General features: G+C 33.9%; 1 protein-coding gene across 1 annotated transcript in view; it reads right to left on the bottom strand.

Annotated features, from left to right (window-relative positions):
• LOC134238456 (peptide methionine sulfoxide reductase MsrB-like) overlaps positions 1 to 24,507 on the bottom strand; it is a 110,161-nt gene that overhangs the window by 35,982 nt on the left and 49,672 nt on the right. The window lies entirely within an intron of this gene.

Here is a 24,507-nt window from a genome sequence, read left to right as displayed (position 1 = left end):
CGTTTCCACAGGTTGGCAACAAACTATCCGCCATGATCTATAACCCGTCTATGTCAATATTTTGTTCTACATGAAAATCAATACATGTTCGCGAGACAGAAAGTGAAAATCAAAGCTTATCTACTTTCAGAATGTCCTCAAGACACCTGTGTTTTATTTTTAGCATGAGATAGATCATGTTCACTCATGTAAGACTTTAGGCCTATGCTTTATTAATGTAACCATTTAAAGGTGCATTAGAATTAGATGAATAAGCGGAATCAATGTTCAACACTAGTTCATTACGTTAAGTTTCCCCTAGATTGATCCTTTTCATGTTTTGGTAATTCTTAAGATGTTTATTATTTGTGTTACACATTCATATTTTGAATTTGAGGTTAAATGACACCCCCCCCCTCTTTCAAAGTACAAGTATAAAGACATGAGACCAGGAAGAAAACAGAAAAATGAAGAAAAAAAGTTTCTTTATAAATAGGAAAGTTATTGATTTTTGATGTAAAATAACTCATTAATTCATTTAAGTTCATCTATGAAATTTTGGATGCACTAATATAACTGTTGTAATTAATTTTGTCTCATATTTCTAAAGGTTATAATTGTGATTAATGTAAATTGCACTTATATTGAATCCAACATATTTATATAGACCGGACAGAATTTCCTTATTTCTTGGCATAGTTTCCTCAGTAGAACATAAGATTATTAGTTTTCCTGAAACTGGCAGACCCATCACCCATATTAAAAGGGGTGACTTCTGCGAGTCTGTAAAGGACACAGACTCAATGATTTTAATCAGTGCCCCTAGGATAATCATAAGGGATATGTTGTCATATGTACCGACTTCTAATTTTCAGTTCTGGTATAAAACTTACAGTTCGAATTCGATAAAAGTCCTAATTATAGGGAACCCCGATCCTTCAACCGGCGTCGGAATCGCATAAATATTATAGATTCTGTTGTAAATTACGCCAGACGATGGGCCAGATATGAAAAAGAAGACGTTGACACCTTGTCAGAATGGATTAAATGTATCAGATCCATGTTAAAGTCGCGTATTAAAAGATTGAGGGACAATGTGGAAACCATGTATCCTTCTGTGTTCGTGGTCAATAATCCAGAAGTGAAAAAAGAATTACATAGTTAACATAATCAGTACGTTCTGGTCCCTGCCGACAAAGCAGGTAACAACGTTGTCTTCGTTTGAAAGGCTCATTATATAAATTGTATTTCAGAAGATTTAATTCTACAAGTGGCAATCCTACTTATACTTCCCTTTCTAAGGAAGAGATTCTTCAAAATCATATGTCAATTTTAAATATTTTTAATATTCCACAGAGCCAAAATGAATTTGAATTACCATACATATATTGGATTCCGAAACTTCATGAAAATCTTTACAAACAAAGATACATTGCAGGCTCCAGTAAATGTTCAGCCAAGCCTCTTTCGTTACTCCTCACTAAGATATTGACACCAGTGAAGGAAAAACTTGAAGAGTACTGTGCAACAATATATTCAAGAAGTGGTGTGAATCAGATGTGGATACTCAAAAATTCCAAAAAACTTTTAGACAATTTGAAATCAGAAGATTTTACCAAAATCAACAGCTTAAAACTTACGACTTTTCAACTTTATACACAACAATTCCCCACAATGAATTAAAGTGCAGGTTTTTTTGATATCATCGACAGCTGCTTTTTAAATAAAAATGAAACTCATAAATTTACTTACCTGGTCATTGGTCATTAGCAAAATTATTTTGTTAAAACACATTCTGATTGCACACACAAGTACTCTGAAGTTGAAATCAAAGAGATGCTTGAGTTTCTGATTGACAATATCTATGTGGTTTTTGGAGACCAGGTATTCCAACAATCTGTTGGAATTTCCATGGGTACCAATTGTTCTCCGTTTTTAGCAGACCTATTTTTATTTCCAAAGAAACAGAATTTGTGCAAAATCTTATGCGTGAAAAGAAGAAAACACTTGCTGTGGCCTTCTACTCGACATTTAGATATGTCGACGACGTATTGTCAATTAACAAGAGTAATTTCCATTCCTACGTAGATACGATATACCCGGTGAGCTTGAGATAAAAGATACTACAGAGTCTGACACATCTGTTTCATACTTGGATATTTTACTTGAAAAGACGTTAATGGTAATATATCAACCAAGCTATATGATAAAAGTGATGACTTTAACTTTCCAATCCTCAACTTCCCTTACTTATGCAGCAATATACCTTCTCCACCTGCATACGGTTTGTATATATCTCAGTTGATTCGATACGCAAGATCATGCTCTACGTATGAACAATTTCTAAAACGAGGTAAGTTATTAGAAAGCAAGTTGATGAAACAAGAATATCAGTCGTCTGATGTTTCGGAGGTCAGTGTTTGCTATGCTTCTATTTTGTACTGTTTTATGAACTTTGATATTGAATACTGTTCGTTATCTCCATATCCTTCATTAAATTGAAGGAATGTGAAGTTTCTTTCAGAAAAACATGTATTTGAAGAATCTTTTACTTATCCCATGTCGCCTCTTTGCTATTGATCTGCCAAAGACTTTAAAAAAATTCATATATTGATTACAAACTGTCTTCGGAATAGAATGCACCATTTGTTGTCTTATTTATGTTGGCGAAGCCAAGATTCACTTAATAAAAGAAGCTTCTGTGCAATTGCCTTCCCCGTAATCTTTCTACTTTGTCAATGAAAGTAAGATTACTAGAAAAGATTTATCATTGAGTATACCTATCCATAGACAAAGACAGGAATACTGGAATGAAACCAGGCACGACTTTTTCATATTGTAGCAATGTCAAAAATGATGGCAATCTTTCAGTAGAATACAGGCTTGTACTAACTGATATTACAAATCATTGGCTTCTTAATCCGTCGCATCTTAGAAGAATAATATTGGTCAAGAATCCGTTTGTTCCATGAACTTCAATTTTCCAACAATTAATGGACTGTTAATATTATTATCATGGGTAAGGATGTAGTGATTTCATACCCCTCGGAAAACCATGATCAAATTCGAAAGATGCATACACCATATTTATTATATACCTAATGTGTATCATTATTTTACTGTTGATTATATGCTATCAAGTGACGTCGTGATCCGACTTTCCGGATCACCACTTTCTGATAGATAGGATGCAGAAACATGACGTTATTTTTCTTGCGCGTTAAAAAGCCCCTTGTAATTATGCTTTGTTTTATGGATATTATTACTCGGCTGCTATATTTGGCTAGTTATGAGGGGGTATATAATAAATTTATCATTATACCAGTAAATTGATCTGAAGAGCTGTATCACGTCTTGTTGACAGGCGCGGATCATCGCTTCTGATGATCTGCGCCTGTCAACTGTATCAATTTATCATTGAGTAAAATGCTGACAGACCTTTTTCATACGTAATACTTATTGTTAGTACATTACTGATACACTGAATTTACGACGGATTTTCCCGTTATTTCCTGAGCATGACAAGGAGGACAGAGCGTGTGTGCCCGGGAAGCAGGGGATGCTCACTCCTCCATATGACACCTGATCCCACCTCTGATGTATCAGAGTCTATGTTTTCCCTGCTCTTGTTTTTTTTTGTTGAATGGACTTTTGAGTTTGAATACTGTTCGTTATCTCCATATATTTCATTTTTTTGGAGATCTATTACTGTTCATTATCTCAATAAATACATTAAGAAAAAAGATAAACACCCGTTTGAATCAGGAAACTCTTACATGTATGTAGGTCGGCTTTGTAGAATCGAGTCCCTGGATGCATTATTTGAAGGTGGTCTTATACACAAAGAATACCAGAAGAGATGGATCATTCAGTTATTTTGTTCAAATATCATCATTCAGTCGAGCTTGAGTTTAATTTTTAAAATTTAAACATCATTTACTTTTTGGAAATGGTTTAAGACGTTTTAAGGTGTGATATTAATGTGCCTTGTTAATTGTGAACGGCATTTGAAAGTTGTTAATTAAGAAAAGGAAAAAAAACCCGCTCTGATAATAACTCACCTTGCTGGCGACAAGATCTATCAAAGAAAGATAACTCTATTTGCATCATGTTTTCTATTGCCGAGTTGATTAAGAGTTTTTCCCCTTTTGTTGATACTGTCGACTATTTGTGTCTTTTGTTGGGTTACTTTTTTTTCTGATCTACGAATATATCCTTTCCTTACTATCAAGATTTTACAAGTGTCATCTTTGGAGGTAGATTTTGATATCTAACGCCTTTCATCAAATTATTTTGGAATCAAAAGTTTTGAAATCAGTCGAGGTTAGTTATCATCAAAACTACTTTTGAATTCATATGAAGCAAAATTCATTTAAATGTACAATCAGAATGTTTTCTAACAAAATAATTTTGCAAATGACCAGTACATTTACGAGTTCCATTTTTACAGAAAAAGCAGCTGTCAATTATACAGAAAAGCATCAGTATAAAACTTTAATTAATCGTGTGGGCTGGTTGCGCATAAAGTTAAAAAAGTCGTAGGTTTTTAATTTGAAATTGTTCATGGTCTACTTTTTTAAGTATCCACATCTGATATACACTGTCTACTTCTTGAAAATATTGTTCCCTTCACCACTGTTAATATCTTAGTGTGAAGTAAAGAAAGAGGTTTGGTTGAGCATTTACTGGAACCCGCTATGTATCTTTGCTTGAAAGGATTTTTTATGAAGTTTTGGAATCCAATATGTAAGGGAGGTTGATGATTAGTAAAAAAAAAAAAGAAATGATTACATTTATCATAAAAATTTTGTGGGATTACCATATCTACTAGTATATTTGTATTTCGAAACTACATAAAAAATCCTTACAAACAAAGAGATATTATAGCGGGTTCCAGTAAATGTTATACCAAGCATTTTCCTCTACTAAGATAGTAACAGTGGTAAAGAGAAACTTTGGGAGTACTGTTCAACAATATATTCGAAAAATTTGAGATCACAAAAATTTACCAAAATCAACAACATGAAAACTAACAACTATTTTATTTTATATACAACTATTTATATTGCGAACGGTAAGTCACAGTTCAGACTTTATTAACAGCTGCTTTTTCATTAAAATCGAACTTGTAAATTTACTGACTCTGTCATTGCTCCTTTGCAAAATTATTTTGTTAAAACACATACTGATTACACACAAATTAAGTACTCTGAATTCGACATCAAAAATATGCTTGAGTTTCTGTTTGACAATATATCTATGTGGTGTTTGGAGACCAGGTCTTCCAACAGTCTATTAGAATACTCCTGGTTACCAATTGTGCCCCGTTATTAGCAGGCCTATTTTGTATTCACATGAAGCAGAGATTTTATTCAAAATCTTATATGTAAAAAGAAGAAAACACAAGTTTGCTGAAGCCTTCAACTGAACATTTAGACATATATCGACGACGTATTTTTAATTAACAATGGTAACTTCCATTTTATGTTGATTCGATATATCCCGGTGAGCTTGAGAGAAAAGATACCACAGAGTCTGACACATCTGTTTCATATTTGAATATTTTACTTGAAAAAGACATTAATGATTATATACAACCAATGGAAGCTCTATGATAAACGTGATGACTTTAACTTTAAAATCGCGAATATGCCTTAATTATGCAGTACCTTCATCACATGCATAGAGAGTTTATAAATCTTAGTTGGTTATATACACAAGAGCATGCGCTCTACGTATGAGCAATTTCTAAAACAAGGCAAATTATTGACAAACAAACTGATGAAACAGAAATATTAGCAGTCTCGTTGAAAATCATGATTTGGTTAGTTCTACGGTCGATACAATGACCTTGTCTGCAAGCACAGTTTTTCATTGAGTCAAATACTGACTGACGTCTTTCATAGTAATTGTTGGTCCATTAATTACACACTGAATTGATGACGGATTTTTCCGTTATTTCCCGATCATGACAAGGAGCACAGGGCGGGTGTGACCGGTCGGCAGAGGATGCTCACTCCTCCATGGCACTTGATCCCATCTCTGACCTTTTAGAGGTCCGTGTTTGATCTATTTTTAGGACCTTTGAGCTTCAATACTGTTCGTCTCTTTACGTTTCCCCTTGTATCGGATGAGTGGACTGCAAAATTATCACAATTTTTTCATTTATAACCATATATAACTCTTTTTTAAAAAACTTATGATATTTTTCAATTCAGTACATTACAAAGAAATGGCCATGGCTAGATCAGTATAAATATTTTAAGAAAATTGTAAATACATATTTTATAAGTAATCAATTTGAAAGCAACTGAGCTTTGAGTAGAAAATTTCCCTGACGAAAGAAATAACTTGGCTGGATATAATTTGTTTTTTACAGAGGGAAGTTTCCGCAGTATTTAATGCAAAATTTAAATAAAATCAGCTGTGTGACTTTTTATTTATTTTAAGATTATTTTTCTTTTCATCGAGTTGTACAAATTGACCCACAAGTATGTTTATCTTTGTTATGTAAAATAATATAGCTACTTATCAACCTCTAATCGTGACATCTGTTCCGCGAGGATTTGCGAGAATTCATCTCAGCATGAGACTTCACTGCCTTGACGGATTATAATTGGCTAATTTCAGAATTTGTGACAAGAGTTTGGGAGACTAAGAAATCGGTGAAATCTATCCTAAAATAAACAACATGGCACTCCTCAAAAATGATAGGAAACTGCGATAACTAACAACTTTACCGACACCAAAACTACCACCCAACTTCAGACTCCATCAGCCAGGTCCCTACCATATATTAGACAATCATCATTGAAAAAAAGGGATGGGGATTTTAGCCAAATAACCCCTGTCAGAATCTGCGTTATAAAGTAAAATCTTGAGTCATATTGATTGAATAAGTATATTTGTACTTGCTTTACTCTTTAAGATTTTTAACTGTCTTAATTTATATTCGAAATTAAGAAATATTACGCTATTCTATTACATGCAAATTAGTGTTTTTTCAAGAATGGTCAAATGTAAACCGTCCAAAGACCTATAACTAAAGAAAGCAAAGGTTATTGTCTTCCCATATTCTTTTTTATTAAAATAGAAAATGTTGTGTTATGACTGAAAAAATAGTCATAACACCCAAATTTTCTATATTTATAAAAAAGACAGTATTACAAAGCGGGGTCCTGTTTCCCATTTGCAATTAGCACACAACAATAAAAGCATTTCTATTTTCAAACAGCTGTATTTATTTATGGCATACTTGCAGAATGTTTTTAAAATGTGATTTTTGCAATTTTGTATAGCTTATTAAGAACACATTTATCTTTATTTACATCTCCAACAAATTAATTTTGTCGTAAATTGAGGAAGACGGGTGTCAAACCAAAACACCAATCTCTTCATGTAAACCTAAATTCAGGCACGATATATGGTGATAAAAACAGTATTTAGGCTTAAAAAAAGTCCATTCAAACAAAACAAATTTTGGAGCAGACCCCCTAAAACATCAGAGGTGGGATCAGGTACCACGGAGAAGTGAGAATCCTCTGCCGACCGGTCACACTTGCCGTGTGCTCCTTATCATGATCGGTAAATAATTGTAAAAATCCGTCGACTATTCAGCGTGTAAATAATGGCATAACTATTCAGCATTTGACTTAATGATAAATTGTTTTTGTTGACAAGGTCATTATCTCGACCATACATATATACCCTGAAAATATTGGAAGTAAAGTTAGAATGGAGAGCAAAAAAAAAAAAAAAAGAAAAAAAAAACATTTACGAAGCTGCCATTGAGGAGTAACTATATCCTGGAAACTGCAGACCTTGATACTCTGCAAACATTTTGATTGGGAAAATGAGAATTTTGATTCTGTTATACCCCGCTCGTTATAGGATTCCTGCACCTGGCTACTTCGACTAAAACAAACCCCGACTTAACAAAAAGCAGGCGGGCCTGTCTAATCAATCCCTCTTTTAACTTATTATATAGCTGTAATTGGCTCTTATGTTTCATCTTCTTCTTGATACATGTCTGCTAAGAGGCGAAAACAAATGGCAGATCGACAGCTACCGAATAAAAGAACGCGCGGGAAGAAGGGGGTGTCACTCCTCAAACCAATCTCTGTCACTTTTTGTAGTGAATTTGATCCTCTGTGAGTTTGAATTATAAGCATATTGATGCATTCTGAAAACCATTTTCATATCAAAGTCTTTTCACTGTGATTTGAGAACGTGTAAATTAAGGAATATCATATTGGAGGGTCTATATCGATAGCTTTGTAATTATAGAACCTAGGAGATAAGTATTTCATTGTGAGTCTCCAAGAGTTCTTTAGAATATATATCCTCTCAACAAATGGGTCTGGAATTTCCTCTGTACACAAGAGCAGTAGATCGGGTTGCTCCTCGAGGTTTATCATTTCTATCCGTCTTTTTTCTGTCAATGACACTTGACAGGGATCCCGCGCTTTCTCTCAGTCGTCTGCGTCGTATTTCGATCGCACTTGAGAAGGTCCCCCGTCTAGGAGACCGGTTAATGGAACTAAATTGAAGTTTGATCTTTGTTTACATTTATTTGTCTGAAAAAAAGAAGTGATCATTAAGAGTTGGTCGGGAGAAATGATCTTGTTTTTCGTCAATCGCAAGTGTGCACTTGAAGGTGGTCTGGTTTCCATTTCTGTCCAGGGACCATGTTATGGTTTCTTGTCCACCCCGCACCACCATCTTAAACTCAAGTGCCATCATCAGCACCCAAACTAGTGATTGTATCTATGGCCTCTCTATTCTTTTTTTCTATAATATGGGACTTCTTCTTGTACCTATCCTTAAACGTATAATTATTTGAATGATGCAGGAGCTGAACATGAATGGTTGATTATATCTTTGCCACAATCTACTGGGCGTGTCTGTTAAGTGTTATTGATTATTTCTTAAATTTAACCAAGAGATACAAAATACACTTTTCACATTGAAATTATATATCGTATTTTACTTATATCCATCTTTATTTAATAATTTCAGAGCATACTATTGCCTGCTTTGCACAGCATTTACTGACGATATGAAGTTTTGTTCAACATATGTATAAACAATCGTTAAAAATTTTAAAAGAGGGTGCTTCAGATACATTCTCTGCTGTGAGCTCAAGCAAGAATCAATAGGTCCTACACATAACAACACATGGACAATACACAGTGTAACTCGTATAAAACATTTTATAGCAAGTTATTTACAAAGTTACAGTACAATTCATATCAGGAAACACATAAAGCGATTGTATCGGTAAATCGACAATACGGAACGTGTGATTCACATATCATAGAGCAACTACTGTAATAAATTTGAATAAATAATCCAATATACTGTTTTATCTTTTATATTTACATTTTATGGAATACTAACAAACACCATTTCTTTACAGATAAAAAATGATCAAGAGATTATGTATTTCAATTTCTTTTATTGTTTTATGAACTTAATACTGTACATTGTATGTATTACAAACCAGTGTCTCAATTTTCTACTAACTTTTCCTTTTACATTATGGCGATTTCTTCGTCTATTTCTGCAATAAACGGTCGAAAGTTAAAGGTGATTAACTGCTTGTTTTGTACTTGTATTTTTAGATCCGCCCACGTATTTTACCATCAGTTGACAATGATGTACACATTCCATTGACTAGTCAATATTTGCTGACGAGGAATGTGATCCACGCGGGGTCACGACCTCCAGATAACGGGGGGTGGCATCATACGAATGTTTGATCACTTTTAACACCGACATATCACACCTGTACATAACAAGATATCTGAGCAGTGTACACTTATGCACACTCCACAATGCAATTATACGCGGTGGATTAATTTAGCCAATATTGGCGTGATGACTACGCGAATATGTATAAAATATATTCGCGTTAGAGCAATGTGGTTACTTTTCCCGAATATGTATGGAATTTATGGTATCTTTATCTTACACTTAATAAAGATTGAGAGTTTAATTATTTTAGATATTTTTCCATTTTGAATTAAAAATAAACGTTTGTACCTGCACGATACTTTAAAATTAATTTGACCATTCAAATTCAGTTCAACTCTAGTCTTTACGACACCACAATAATTGTGAATATAAGTCGTATACGTGTTCAAAGTTTTTGCATAATTTTTCACATTTGTCCAGTTTGTTTGTGAATATATGTCATGCATGTACTTACTCTTACAGTGGATTTTTCTCTACATGAGGAGATAACATTTGCTGTGACCTTAAACTATTTATTTTGTTATATCGATGACGTATCAAAACAATAATTAATCATATGCATATGTCGACTCCATATACAGTATCTCAGAAAACTAGAAATAAAAATTACCACAGAGTCTGACACATGCACCTCTTTATTTGAGTATTTTAAAAGAAAAAAACGTCATTGGTAGCTTAACATCCAGATCTTATCTATCGTCAACTTCCATTTTGTATGTAGCAAAATACCCATTTCACCAGCATATGGAGATTATGTCTCTCAGTTGATTTGATACGAACAATTTAAAAAAAACGAGGCAAGCTAGTGACTAATAAGTTGATTAAACAGATTTATTCTCATTTAAAGTCAACATTTCGAAAATATCTTGATCGTTATGGCAATGCCAAAATATATACATTCACTGAATATTTATCATCCTTTATTTCTTTGCAAAACCATTGACGTTTATCAGTTCATGAATGGCGAATAGGCTATCAACTGTATAGATAATTATGATCTATGGCTGTTCTATCAATGAAACGTACTACAACGTACATTTCAATAATACAATAATTAATCTTTTTTAATCCTACTTTTAACGATTATCTATACAGATATAAATATAAAAAAGTAAATGTCTTTCTTCGGTTGTTAGTAAGGTAATAACGTCGCAGCTACGTCAGAAAAAGGATATGTATTTTTTATGCAAGAGCTGCAACGCTTACTACCTTACTAACAACCAAAGAAAGTATTTTATTGTTTAAATATACCGTTCGTTATTTCTACATATTTCATCCATGGTATCCAAGATATCGGTGGTTGGGATTCTAAATTTTGATTGTATTTGCAAAATTTGTCATTGTATCATGCAACCACAGATTTTTCGACTGATTTATAACGAGGTTGTTTATACCCTTGTATCCCTATCTTGTTTGGCAAGAGCTTCTATCCGTTTAGAAATACCGATAGTTAATATTCTTAATATGTTCTAGCATGTCAATGTATATAGTTGTAATAATTGTGTGAGTGAAATTGGCTATAGAAATTTAATTAGTTTTCGTTTTATTTAATATTAGTAAAAAAAGGATACTTCTTTGCCATCAATGCCTTTTTATTGTTAGACGTCAAAAAATGAAACAGGTTTCAATTTCTGTCGTTTCATTTTAAGGTTTAATGAAATACAATGAATCATCGCATGACTGAAAATATTTAAATATATTGGTCATGATATTAAAGGTAAGCGATATATAGAAGTAGATATGAAGAAAACAAACGGTAATCCAACTCAAAGGTTCATCAAAACAATACACAGCGAGAGCAAAGCAAACACGGAACTTTTAAAGAAATCAGATGTGGAATCAGGTGTCATTGAGGAGTAAGCATCCAGCTCCGACAGGCCATGTCCGCCGTGTTCTTGTCATTGTTGAGAAAACGAAAAAATTCTTAGACAATTAAATGTGTAAGCAATGACCTAATAAATAGTATGGAAGCGTCGGTCAACATTCGACTCAATGATAAGTTGTATTTGTTGACAAGGACATTGTATCGACCATAGAACTTAACGAAATGATGACTTTAAACGAGACTGCTGATACTAGTCTTCTTGTTTCATCAAATATTTTTTGTCCATAGTTTGCTACGTTTAAATCGAATCAACTTGGAAGTTAATGGGTGACACAAGCCCCATGTACAGGTTATAAAGGTATATTGCTACATTAGTACGAGGGGATGACGATAGAAACGGTTATGTCAGTTGGTGTCTTTCGCAAGAAACTGATTATTTTCATTTCTTCATGGAGGAACAAAAACAGGTTTGCCTATAGGGGGACACAATTGGTTCCCATGGAAGGTTAAAAAAAAACATTTTGGAAGACCTCCATAAATACTATTTCGGATATTGCTGTACTAGATGTGTTTTGCAGATAGGCTTTGTTATTTTTCTGTAAGTAAGGACTTGAGATGAAATACCAGTAATAAGATGATGAACAGTATTGAAGCTCAAAAGTCCATCAGAACTATATATATAAAGCTGGGTCCGGAACAAAGAACGACCCCAGAAACAGCAGAGAGAGGAAAGAACAATGAAATCAAGGAAACTGAGCGATTTTTGACATGCCAAACCAGAGATATTAAAAATGAATGTTTGTCTCTAAAATTTACCAACCAGAATGGAATCTTGAATTAATAGTCCTTGACTGAAAAGAAAACGAATAATTATGAATGGATAAAAATTGGTTAATGACTAAATAAAATTAAAGAAAACCTTTCAAAATATGAATCATGTTTCAAACGTTTTCTTTTTTCCCGGAATTTCCGTTGATAACATTCTGTTTTCAGGTATGATATACAGAGGCCACGCTGGTAAAGTAGGAAAAACCTTTCATTGAATCCGTCAAATTCCATCTCTTTTTTAGCTTAATTCTTGTAGATATCGGTGCAAAACTGCAGCCTCCATTAGGGAGCGATGGGTGGGATTCGAATGGACGCCATTTTGAATCATACCTGCTGCGTGAGTCTGTTATTGTTGTCATGGAGAGCTCGAGCCGCGCACCACGTGACGCTTGCCGTCACTAATGGAGAAGAAAATTATGCTGATATTAGGATATTTGTTTTCCAGATACCGTTAAAGCAGACTGGAGGAGTTGACGCTCATTAAATGAAAAAATCTACATCTAACAGACTTGGTTTTGTCGTATCTAATATAAACACGACCTCATTGCACTTTGGTACTGCTAGTCTGTGAAACAACTATCAGCCATGCATGTGACTTCCGTTAACAGCTATTTTAAGTAATATTCCACATATTTTAATGTCATTTTCATATCTTTGATTTGATAATGTCCTCCCTCAGAATAAAAGTCACACGTACATCCATGATTCGGAAACTTTATTTAGTTTTAAGACAAAAATTGTTTCATAAGATCAATTTTAAAACTGGAAAAAGATGACAAAATCAAAAGAACAAATTGAATTGAACTCATCCAAATCCAGTTTATTTGAGTGTGTGCGTGTGTTGTTGTGTTTGAACCCCAAATCACACTGTTTATCAAAGGAATCGGTAAAAATTTTCGTTAAATCTCAATTTTCTCACTATATAGTCGCAATAAAGTTTAGCTGAAACCTTGCTACCTTTAAAAATTTACAGAATCAATATTGCCTCTTGCTTTGACCAAATTATATCTTTTCCTTCAACAAAATAATGAATTTTGAAAAAATTTTAAGCCTTTTAAAATCTTGAATTGATTTTTTTTTTACATTAATTAAAAAAAAATATTACTCTAAAAGGATTTGATTTGTAATGTCAACACGAAAAAAGTGCTTTATCTTGAATTTAGTATTTCCTTAAAGATAGACATTTCCAATAATTGGTATATTTCTTATAAAGCATTTACATTGAACTGCTTTTCAGCATCGTTTTGTTTAGTATGCTTTGGTTTCTTATCAATACGGATCTTCGCTGCTTAGTAGATATGAATTTACAGATTTCAATAACTAAACATAAAGAGCCTTATTGCGCTTAAGATGAAGAGAAATTTCTATTTCATAATACCCATTGCCCTCTATCAATACCTTACATGGGAAAAAGGTTTTTATGTAGACTTCAAGGCGCCCTTTGTACCATAAGTAGATATGTGAATATAAAACAAAATCGAATCATTTTGATAGATCAACAATGGGTTTATTTTGTACGGCGGAGATTTATCAGGAAGCAGAATCATTTCTAATGTAGATATCGCGTGATTTCCTCCGCCGATGCGTTTCAAACCTTGGATGTTTAATTTCACTTTTATTCTATTATTTCCACTGTTAATCCGACTCGTCATAGAATTGAAACAAATGATTCTCTCTGATGCCTTCCGGGGTTCCCAGTCGTATCAAAAGATTGAATTTATTGGATTCAGAATTTATTTAAATCGGGTGAATCGTACTTATGTTTAGAGGTTTCAATCTACTTGTCTAGATAATTTAATATCAATGAAATGTTTGGCTTTCATCATTCATAAATAACTTTGATAATGCAATATGGCCACCCCGTTTTCCTACTTTACAATTCTCATGGAATCTATTTTTCTTTCTGCACAAAAATAAAGGAAAGCAATTGAATACAATTTCATTTTCTTTTAAATAAAACACTTTCAAAATGTACTTGATTTACTTAGTTATTTTCTAGATACTTATAAATGAAAGCAATTGAATGTGAAATTCTTTTAAGAAAACATTTAAAATTAAAAGCTCGATTTACTTTATTACTTTGTTACAATCCCAGAGAGTTCAATCCCAGTGGGTTTGTTTGTTTGTTGTTTAATGTTTTAAATATTTCATGATATTTATACAAGGACCGACTGGAGCATAGTACATGTACCTGTCTTCTAGCTTAGCTCTTTTTTTATCCGAAGATAGTTAGAATAATCTAACTGTGTCTCGGTACAAGCCCTCACCACAGTTAGAATACCGCCTATATACTCGTAATGTAGCAAAAAATTGCAGAATCGCACCGAAACGATTTTGAAGGATACAAACGGATTTGCACTGAAAATAACTTGCAAATTAATCATAACAAACCTTTTTGAGATTGCTTATGCCTTTTATCCCAAAAAAACAATCCATATAAATACGAAAATCCCATTCATTTTCTCAACGTTATTCTCTCGATTCAAATTACCTCCATGTTTACATTCGGAACTCTCAAGATTGTTCCTAGTAAATGCACTATGCAGTTATCGCCCGTGTTTCTTTCTGCTACATTACGAATACACGGTCTTCGTTAAACCGGGTCCGTAGGACAATATCATTTTAACGATAGAACATTCTATCTAATCCGAAGAATGTCAGCTCACTAATACATGTACATTGTATTTTTACGAGGAATGCATTTTAACATCCATGCAGTAAATGTTCTACCAAGCCTCTTTCTTTGCTCCTCAAAATACGTATATTAACAGCAGTGAAGGAGAAACTTCAAGACTACTGTAAATCAGATATGGATCCTAGGCATTTAAAACAAGGACCGTTTAGAAAATTTGAAATTAAAAACTCTTACCAAAACCAATACATCAAAACATGGGACTATTCATTATCAACTCTATATACTATTCCCACGATAAATTAGCCCAGGCTTTGACATCTCATCTTCGGAAACCCTCGGTCGATCTCGTGAGACCGACACCATAGGTTTCCAACGATGTTGACATCTTTGACAGCCGCTATTTCAAATAAAAATGCAGCTCGTAAATTTCCCTTTTTATTAGTCATTTCCTAAATAATTTTGAAAAAAAATATTCATTTGATTGTACAAAGAAGTACTTGGGATTTATGTAAAAATGATGCTTGAATTTCTGTTGAAGATATCTATGTAGTTTCTTTGTTCTCCGTAATATAAGCAGGCCTATTTTTTGTATCCTTATGTGCAGAATATATTCAAAGACATACGTAAAAAAGAAAACACTTGCTGTTGTCTTCAACTCAACATGTAGATACTAGTATATCAACCACGTATTATCAATTAACAATATGACGTATCATCAATTATCAATATTTTCATCATATGTCAACAAGATATATCCCAATGATCTTAAAATAAAAGATACCACAGAGTCTGAAACATTTTATATTTGGATATTTTGCTAGTAAAGGGCGTTGGTAATCTTACAACAATGCTTATCATAAGTAGTTAATGAGTTGATAAAACATAATAATGGAGATAACGAACAGTATTCAAAATCTAAAGTCCATAAAGCAAAACAAAATAGGAGCAGAGCAAACACAGACCTCCAAAACATCAGAGGTGGGATCAGGTTCCATGGAGTAGTGAGCATCCTTTGCCGACCGGTCACATCCGCCGTGTGCTCCTTGTCATGATCGGGAAATAACGGAAAAATTCGTCGTCAATTCAGTGTATAAATAATGGACTAAAATTATTATGAAAAAGAAAACGTCAGTCAGCATTTGACTCAATGATAAATTGTATTTGCCGACAAGGTCATTGTATCGACCATAGAACTTTAGAATTGATGACTTTAAACTAGACTGCCGATATTCTGATTTCATACGCAAGATTATATTCTACCTACGTCTAGGACCATTTTTATAAAGAAACTAATTAGGGATAAACCAATGGATGAATCTAGGATATCAACAATCTCGATGTCAACATTTCGCAAACTCTATGGTCAATAAAATATCATTGTCATCAAGTATATACAATATATCATAAAGTCGAATGCTGGCTGACGTTTTACTACATATAGCTAAATCTACGAATTTTTCAGTTTGATCTATTATGACAAGTAGCACATGGCGAATGTGATCGGCTGTCAGGGGATGCTCACTCCTCCATAGCCCCTCATCCTATCATTGGTTTTAGAGGTACGTGATTGGTCTGCTCCTGATTTGAATTGTTTCATTAGACTTTTACTGTTCGTTATTTCTTTTCTTTTTTGTTTTTAAGCCTCAATTTCTTTATTTCCAATCAATCAATCAATCAATCAATCAATCAATCAATCAGTCATTCTTTTTGTTTTGCAGGTAACATCCTTGATCATAAAGTGGCGTAGTTGTTGTTCTGATTTAGTCTAATAGTCTAATTTTTACAAAATTAGACTATGTGAAAATGTGAATCTTTTAACCTCCTGAAGAAAAAATCTCTGTATAAGTATATTTTAGCTGCATTATGTTCGCATAAGTTTTGCTTTCTTTACTATTTTATATGAAAGTTTATGGCTCTTTTTTTACCATTTGTATTACAATGTTCCATTTGTATATTATAATTTTCAATTTGTTTTGAATAATTTTCCATTCGAATGGTATACTTTTTTATATAATTTTCCTACTTGTATGGTATTACTTTGCATGTATTTATTGCATCTTTTCCATCTAGAAAATTATAGAATTCAAAAGGGAAAATGAAGATTAAACTACAGAAATGGAAATAATAGAAGAAAATTATGTAAACAAATAGAAATAACAGAATAATTAGAGTTTAAATTTTTTATTATTTAATTTTTTAATTATTTTTATTTATTTTAATACAAATCTGAAAATGATACAACGCAAATGGAATATTAAAAATTCAAAGTATATACAAGTAAATACTGAATACAGTAAAATAAAAAAACTATACGACAAAAATGGGTAAAAAACATGCAATACAAATGGAAAATATTGAGTAGTGTAATTTTTACATTCCATCATATTCCTTTAAATAAATGATACAATGTTTTAGAATCAATTTGTTTTATTAAATAGACCAGAAAAAAAAAAAAGAAAATATCGAAGTATGTCTAGCTTCAGTATTTAGGCATTAGCCAAAATAACGTTTGTCTTACATTATGCTTCTCAGTAAATTCTTATGTACAATGTTAGTAAATATTAAAAATTCCGCCGTCCTGGCAACAGGTGCCCGCGGTGTTACCTGTATGCTATGTAAAATGAATTCATCACGTCCCCATAACCTGCTACACCCTTATTAATCTGATTTAGAGGGACCAGCGTCAGCCAGGTAAACACTACAAGTTTCCCTTTTAGTTGATTAATTTTTGGCTACGGACGCAGAGAATCATTATAAACAGAGAGGGAGAACGTTTAAATGCTAGTCGCACAACATCGCTTTGTTGAGATTGGTATTTCATATGTCAGTTTTGGCTTTGAAGTCACAAATTGTGACATGCTTGAAATGCACGACATCCCAGCCAATTAATTATGTGTCAAAGTTGATAGGAAAAGTAATGCAAGGCAGTGAATTTTATTGTAAATTATTATTTGAAGTAAAGTTTTAAAAATGGCCACCGTGTACGTTTCATATTGTTGATACTGGTGACCTTGCTGAATTTGGCGCAGGTGAGCAGACGACAAATTGTCTGATGTGACGTCATATGAGTGACAAGTATACACAACTTTGACATGTTTAATCAGCAAATAAAAAAATAAATAAATCTAAGTGAAAATTGGTTGACACTTCTGTATTGCGCGTCAAAATTTGGTGATAACAAATTTGAAATGAGATAACGCGAGACAACACGAGATTAGACTCCAGGGTGCATGGTACGTAATCCATAGGAGAACCTAAGTCCCACGAACGTTTGTTCTAGTGTTGCTATAAGTGGTCAGTGGACAGACTCTAATCTAAGCAGTTATCAATAAATATGACAGATTTGATTGGAGGCCAAACAAAAGCGGCAAGTAATCATCGAGAACATCCGCACGTTCTGGCATGGAAACAAAAAGCACGCCCTGCAATGGAAACAAAGTGGCGTGTTCGTGTATAGGATTTGCATTCCATACATTTCCATACAGGGGGATTATCGGTCAATATAAACATTCGAATGACAGAGATTGTTTGATTAAAATCATCTCCACTGTGTGTATTATCAGTCTTCATACATATACACATAGATATAGTACTACTATAGTGTATAGTGGTAGATGTTTGTCGGTCATGTCAGGGTTTTGTTTTGTACGTCTCGATACAGAATAGTACCTATGACTTCCGGGGAAGTCTAACTCTGGTCCATCCGGTCCGCTCTCTGTTCCAGGTGTTTAATCCTAGTCATTCCCAATGAGGAGTTTCCGAACTGCCTCGTTTTCATCATTTTTTCGTTGTCGCCCAACATGAGTAGGTACGTGTCGCTTCTTTCAAACTGAATTCAACAAACGTTTTAGTGATCTTTGCCACAAAGAAGAAATCTAAATCCCTTAACACAACACTTATAATTTTGTAAAGTATAATGACCACAACCTTGAGCCGGCGTTCTTTGAGAAAAAATGATATTGGTTATGTTACTAAACTTATCCTAAAAGTGATAGCCATGGTTAAATTATGTAATGTAACTTTAAGCACGTTACATGAGGAAGTCTTTAAAGCCTGAAATTCTCAATTCCTTAAATGGGGAATATCTATTAATACATTTACCGAATACAAAAAATCTCTTGTTTGCAAGGTTTCAAACTTGCTCGTGTTATGTTGCAGTTTTTTTTTTGGCAACATGTGTTATCAGTAATTGGAAATGGGCGATTTTCATAAATACAATCTATCTTGAAGTCAAAGTAGCCTGAATTAGACGCTGATTGTTTACGTAACTCTGACAGGAAGTGACGCGTTAATGGCGGAGTTGGTACAATTAGAATATCACATTAAATATTTGTGACCTAGCTTGGCCTCAGCCAGGGCTACTGTTTATCTTGTATGTCTTCGGTGGCGTGGCAATCCTTCCATGATATAAGCTTATGTAATAGGTTTGCAATCTTGGTGGCCCTTCGTGTGAAAAAAAAAGATGAATAGAGCCCCAGGTGGTTTCAAATAGAAACATTTTTAACGTTCTCAAAATTCAAATTCTTGTTGGTCCAGTCACTTGAGACCTAAGTGTGAGTATGACTTTAACCAGACTTACAGAGTGCCTCAGTTGTCTAAGAGAATTTTGGCTGGATCGACGAGACCAGAGAGCAATCCATTTAAAAAAGTATATATTCATTGGGCACAAAAGAGTGAGCTGTCTTCGTATGTTTAAGGATACCCCCTCTTCAGCCAGGAAGGATGGCTTTTCATATTAGTTCATTTAGAAAGTCTTAAAATGGAGCTTGAAAATGAAACATTTTCGTGCAACAATTTTCATTTTATGCATTTCAATTTTTCAAAAAGCATTTCCACTTTCAAATGGATTCAAAATTTTTTAAAGTTTAAGCGACCGCCTTATTTGAGGTCATCATTTCGCAAGTTTACAATCTTTCTTTCGGTCAAATGTTGACTAACGTGTAAATATATGGTTAAACAATTAGAATGAAAAAAAATTAGTCTGCATTTGACTTAATGATACTACTGCATTTGCTGACAAGGCAATTATTCTACCATAGAACTTCCAAGTTATGACTTTAAACGGGACTGATGATAATCTTGCTTCATCAACTTTTGTCAATTGCCTGGTTTTAGAAATTGGTTCTACATAGAACATGTTCATTTGTATCAAATCAACTGAGAGAAATATATCCCAAAATATAGATGATGGGGGTACTATTATATATATTGCTATGTATACAGGTTAGGGAGGTTGCCGATTGAAAAGTTGAAGTCATCAGGAAATTTATAATAAATCCTTTCGGTAATTCAGATTGTCAATCAGAAACTCACGTATTTTCTCCTGTATGTGATTTTGAATAAATCTGCTTTGTATTTAGAAAAAAATATAATAATACGTTTGCTAATATAAAATTATATTCCTTTAAAACTGTATAAGATCTTCAAAGAACCTTTAATCATAATGAGATATATGAAATGGAAAATGTTGCAAGAAAAGATATCATTTTTCAAGCTTTCTTTGAGATTTTAAAACCAGATAAGGCTTTTAGAAATTATTCTTCCTAGCTGAGGAGCGCATATTCTTAAGCTGTCATCTCAAAATATAGGGAACCTGTATTCCTTACATATTATTTTACTACTACCACAACAAAACATTCCTAACAAACCTTGTATAATCTATTAGCCCTTCTGTGCCTGAAATTAGATCATCCAAAACTTTTCCATTTGAAGTGGCAAAATAATTCGAACTATACTGCAGTTTTGTATGAAAATGTTAAAATTGTTTTGTTGTCACTATGTAACCATGGTGTCCACTATATTCATTTCTCTGTTTCTGTGGATGATTTCATTATCCAGTCTATTGCAAGAAGAAACAGAAATGGTGACAGTAGACATCCCTGACGAACTCCTGTTCTTACTTCGAATGACTCTGTCACTTGTCCTCCACGTATGACCCTGCATGTCAGGTGTTCATAAGAGTTGCGGTTGAAATTTATACCAGTTTACAATGGAAACTTCTGCGACATGGTGTTCATAAGAGTTGCGGATGATATTAACCAATTTACCATAATGTTGCAGAAGCTTCCATATTGTCTCTCTGTCAATGCTGTCAAAGGCTTTCTCAAAATCTATGAAGCTATGTTGCTATCTGGTCTGTACAAGATCTATTTTTACGAAATCCAGCTTGTTGGTCACGTAGCTTATCATCCACTTCTTCTTTCATTCTGTTCAGTCTGATCCTGTTAAATACCTTTACTGGAACATCCAACAGTGTTATTCCACTATAGTTGGCACAATCGCTGGGGTCTCCTTTTTTGGAAGTTTAATGGGGTATCCTTCTTTCAATATTTATCTGGAAGCTTTTTACCTCCCATATTTTAAAAAAAAAAAAAGACAGCTGACTTGTCAAAATCAGCTTTAAGTGCCTCGAAAGGGGTGATATCAGGCCCTGATGACTTGCCATTCCTCATCTGTTTATTGCTATTTTTGCTGGTGTATTTTTGGGAGGTTAGATGCAACTGGCCTATTCAATAATTTTTCAAAAGAGGAAAACACTTGTTGTGGCTTTCAACTCAACATTTAGATAAAATCAACGACGTATTTGTCAATTAACAATGATAATTTCCATTCTTAAGTCGATATGACATATCGATTCGTGGTGGGCTTGAGATAAAAGACACCACAGAGTCTGACACATCTGTTCCGTATTTGGATATTTTACTTGAAAAAGACATCAATGGTAATCTAACAACCAAACTCTATGATAATTGTGATGACTTCAATTTTTCTATCGTCAACTTCCCTTATTATTCAGCAGTATATCTTCATCACCTACATACAGAATTTATACCTCGGTATATCTCATTTGATTCGATACACACGAACAATTTTTAAAAAGTGGTAAATTATTGACAAACAAGTTGATGAAACAAGAATACCAGCAGTCTCGTTTAAATTCATCATTTCGTGAGTTCTATGGTTGATACAAATACCTTGTCATCAAACACAATTCATCATTGAGTCAAATGATGACTGACGTTTTCATACTAATTGTTACTCCCATTATTTATACATGTACACTGAATTGACGACGGATTTTCCCGTTATTTCCCGATCATGACAAGGAGCACACGGCGGTGGGGACCGGTCGGCAGGTGATCCAACCTCTGATGTTTTGGAGGTCCATGATTGCTCTGCTCCTGTTTTGTATTGTTTTATGGACTTTTTATCTTGTGCTGTTTGCTATCTCCATATGTTTCATCTTTCCATCTCTTTCTTTGTTCTTCCTCCCCTACTAGTTGTTTCCCTGCTTTGTCTTTCACTGGTCGTTCTTATCTATTCGCTTCCCAGCTAGTTTCTTGGTGATGTCATACAGGTATTTCATGTTTCCTGCTTTTGCAGTTTGTTCTGCTTTAGGTGCTATCCTCTACTTTCCTAAGTGTGTCAATTGTGATCCACTCTTTATAACGGTTCTTTACTTCTAGTATTTCATAGCAGCTTGTTGTGATGGTCTCTTTTATCACTTTCCAATGATCTTCAACTGTTGTTAGTTCACCTATTTCCTGTACGGCTTAGTATTTGTTTTTAACCGCAATCTTGTACTCCTGTAAGATTTGGATATCTTGCAGAAGCCTGGTGTTACCAGGGTATATCTGATTCTCTAAGAGTGAAATGTCAACTCTCTCGATCACACCCGAGTATAAACAAATGATATTGAAATGTCACCTCACTCGATCACACCCGAGTATAAACAAATGATATTGAAATGTCACCTCACTCGATCACACCCGAGTATTAACAAATAACAATGACATTTCAATATCATTTGTTTATACTCACCTCACTCGATCACGCCCGAGTATAAACAAATAACATTGAAATGTCTCCTCACTTGATAACACCCGAGTATTAACAAATAACAATGAAATGTCACTTCACTCGATCACACCCGAGTATTAACAAATAACATTGAAATGTCACCTCACTCGATCACACCCGAGTATTAACAAATGATACTGAAATGTCACCTCACTCGATCACACTCGAGTATTAACAAATAACATTGAAAAGTCTCTTCACTCGATCACACCCGAGTATTACAAATAACATTGAAAAGTCTCTTCACTCTATCACTCCCGAGTATTACAAATAACATTGAAAAGTCTCTTCACTCGATCACACCCGAGTATTACAAATAACATTGAAAAGTCTCTTCAGTCTTCACTCTATTACTCCCGAGTATTACAAATAACATTGAAAAGTCTCTTCACTCTATCACTCCCGAGCATTACAAATAACATTGAAAAGTCTCTTCACTCTATCACTCCCGAGTATTACAAATAACATTGAAAAGTCTCTTCACTCGACCACACCCGAGTATTAACAAATAACATTGAAAAGTCTCCTCACTCGATCACACCCGAGTATTAACAAATAACATTGAAATGTCACCTCTCTCGATCACACCCGAGTATATACGATTATTAATGAGATGTCACCTCAGTCGATCACACCCGAATAAGAACGAATGTAAATGAGATATATCATCTAAGCAGGGCGATAATTTGGTTTTTGTACTTTTTACCTTTAGGAATGCAGGGCTTTAATAAATTGCGGTAGAATGTTTTCGAACCCATAACCCCCTACAGCTTCGACTTTCTTAGAACTAGTAGACACTTTAAGGACATTAGAAAGTGTATGATGATATCAATTCATTGAATAAGTATCTCTTTGTAGGAGATAGCATATTTAAAATTGTTTACATTAGATATGTTGATGATTTGAATGTGTCAATATGTCTATATATTACATTATATTGTGATAATAAAATGATGACTCAATCCAGTAGTGTTGAATGACGAGCTCAGTTTTAACAAAGTACTTCATGTTAAATCCATTTTGGGCAAGGGACTGAAAGCACATTTATGACATTTATGAAATATCGTTGTCAAAGCAATATCTGCATTTATCTCCATGCAGGCGAGCGGATCTCAAAGCAGATAAATTAATTATCAGCTTCGTACGAGGCGCGGATCTCAAAACAGGCACATGTAATGTATATTATTTAAAGCCTTGCTATGTTATTAGAGTCACCCCCGTGTACCTCTGTTGAGATCGTTCCCTCCTTCATCATAACATGTATGTAATTACTTCTTACTCTGCCCTGATACATCGGTATGATGTGTATTCCTCCCACGGCCCCCTTCTCTCTTTTATTTAAAAAATTGTAAGTTAAACAGGGACGTATTAATTTTTAAAGAAAAAGTTGATGCCTTGTGTCTGGGTACCGAGGCGCCTGCTCTGATACCACAGGTATTAAGAAGGGAACATTGTCTAGGAAAGGATAATATTAAACAACTCTATGATGTAACAGACGGAAATATTTTAATAAAGCAAAGACTGAAGAGTTTAATAATGAAGAAAAAACGTGAAACACTGTGTACTGTTGATAAGTGGGATGTCACAGGCCTGATGCCGTCTAGCCGTTGGAATACGAATTCCG

This window comes from Saccostrea cucullata, unplaced genomic scaffold (assembly GCF_032062105.1).
Source record: "Saccostrea cucullata isolate Sc308-1 unplaced genomic scaffold, CSIRO_AGI_Scuc_v1 ctg279, whole genome shotgun sequence".
NCBI lineage: Eukaryota > Metazoa > Mollusca > Bivalvia > Ostreida > Ostreidae > Saccostrea > Saccostrea cuccullata.
Note: the sequence above shows the minus strand (reverse complement) of the source record. Positions and strands in the feature narration are given on the sequence as shown.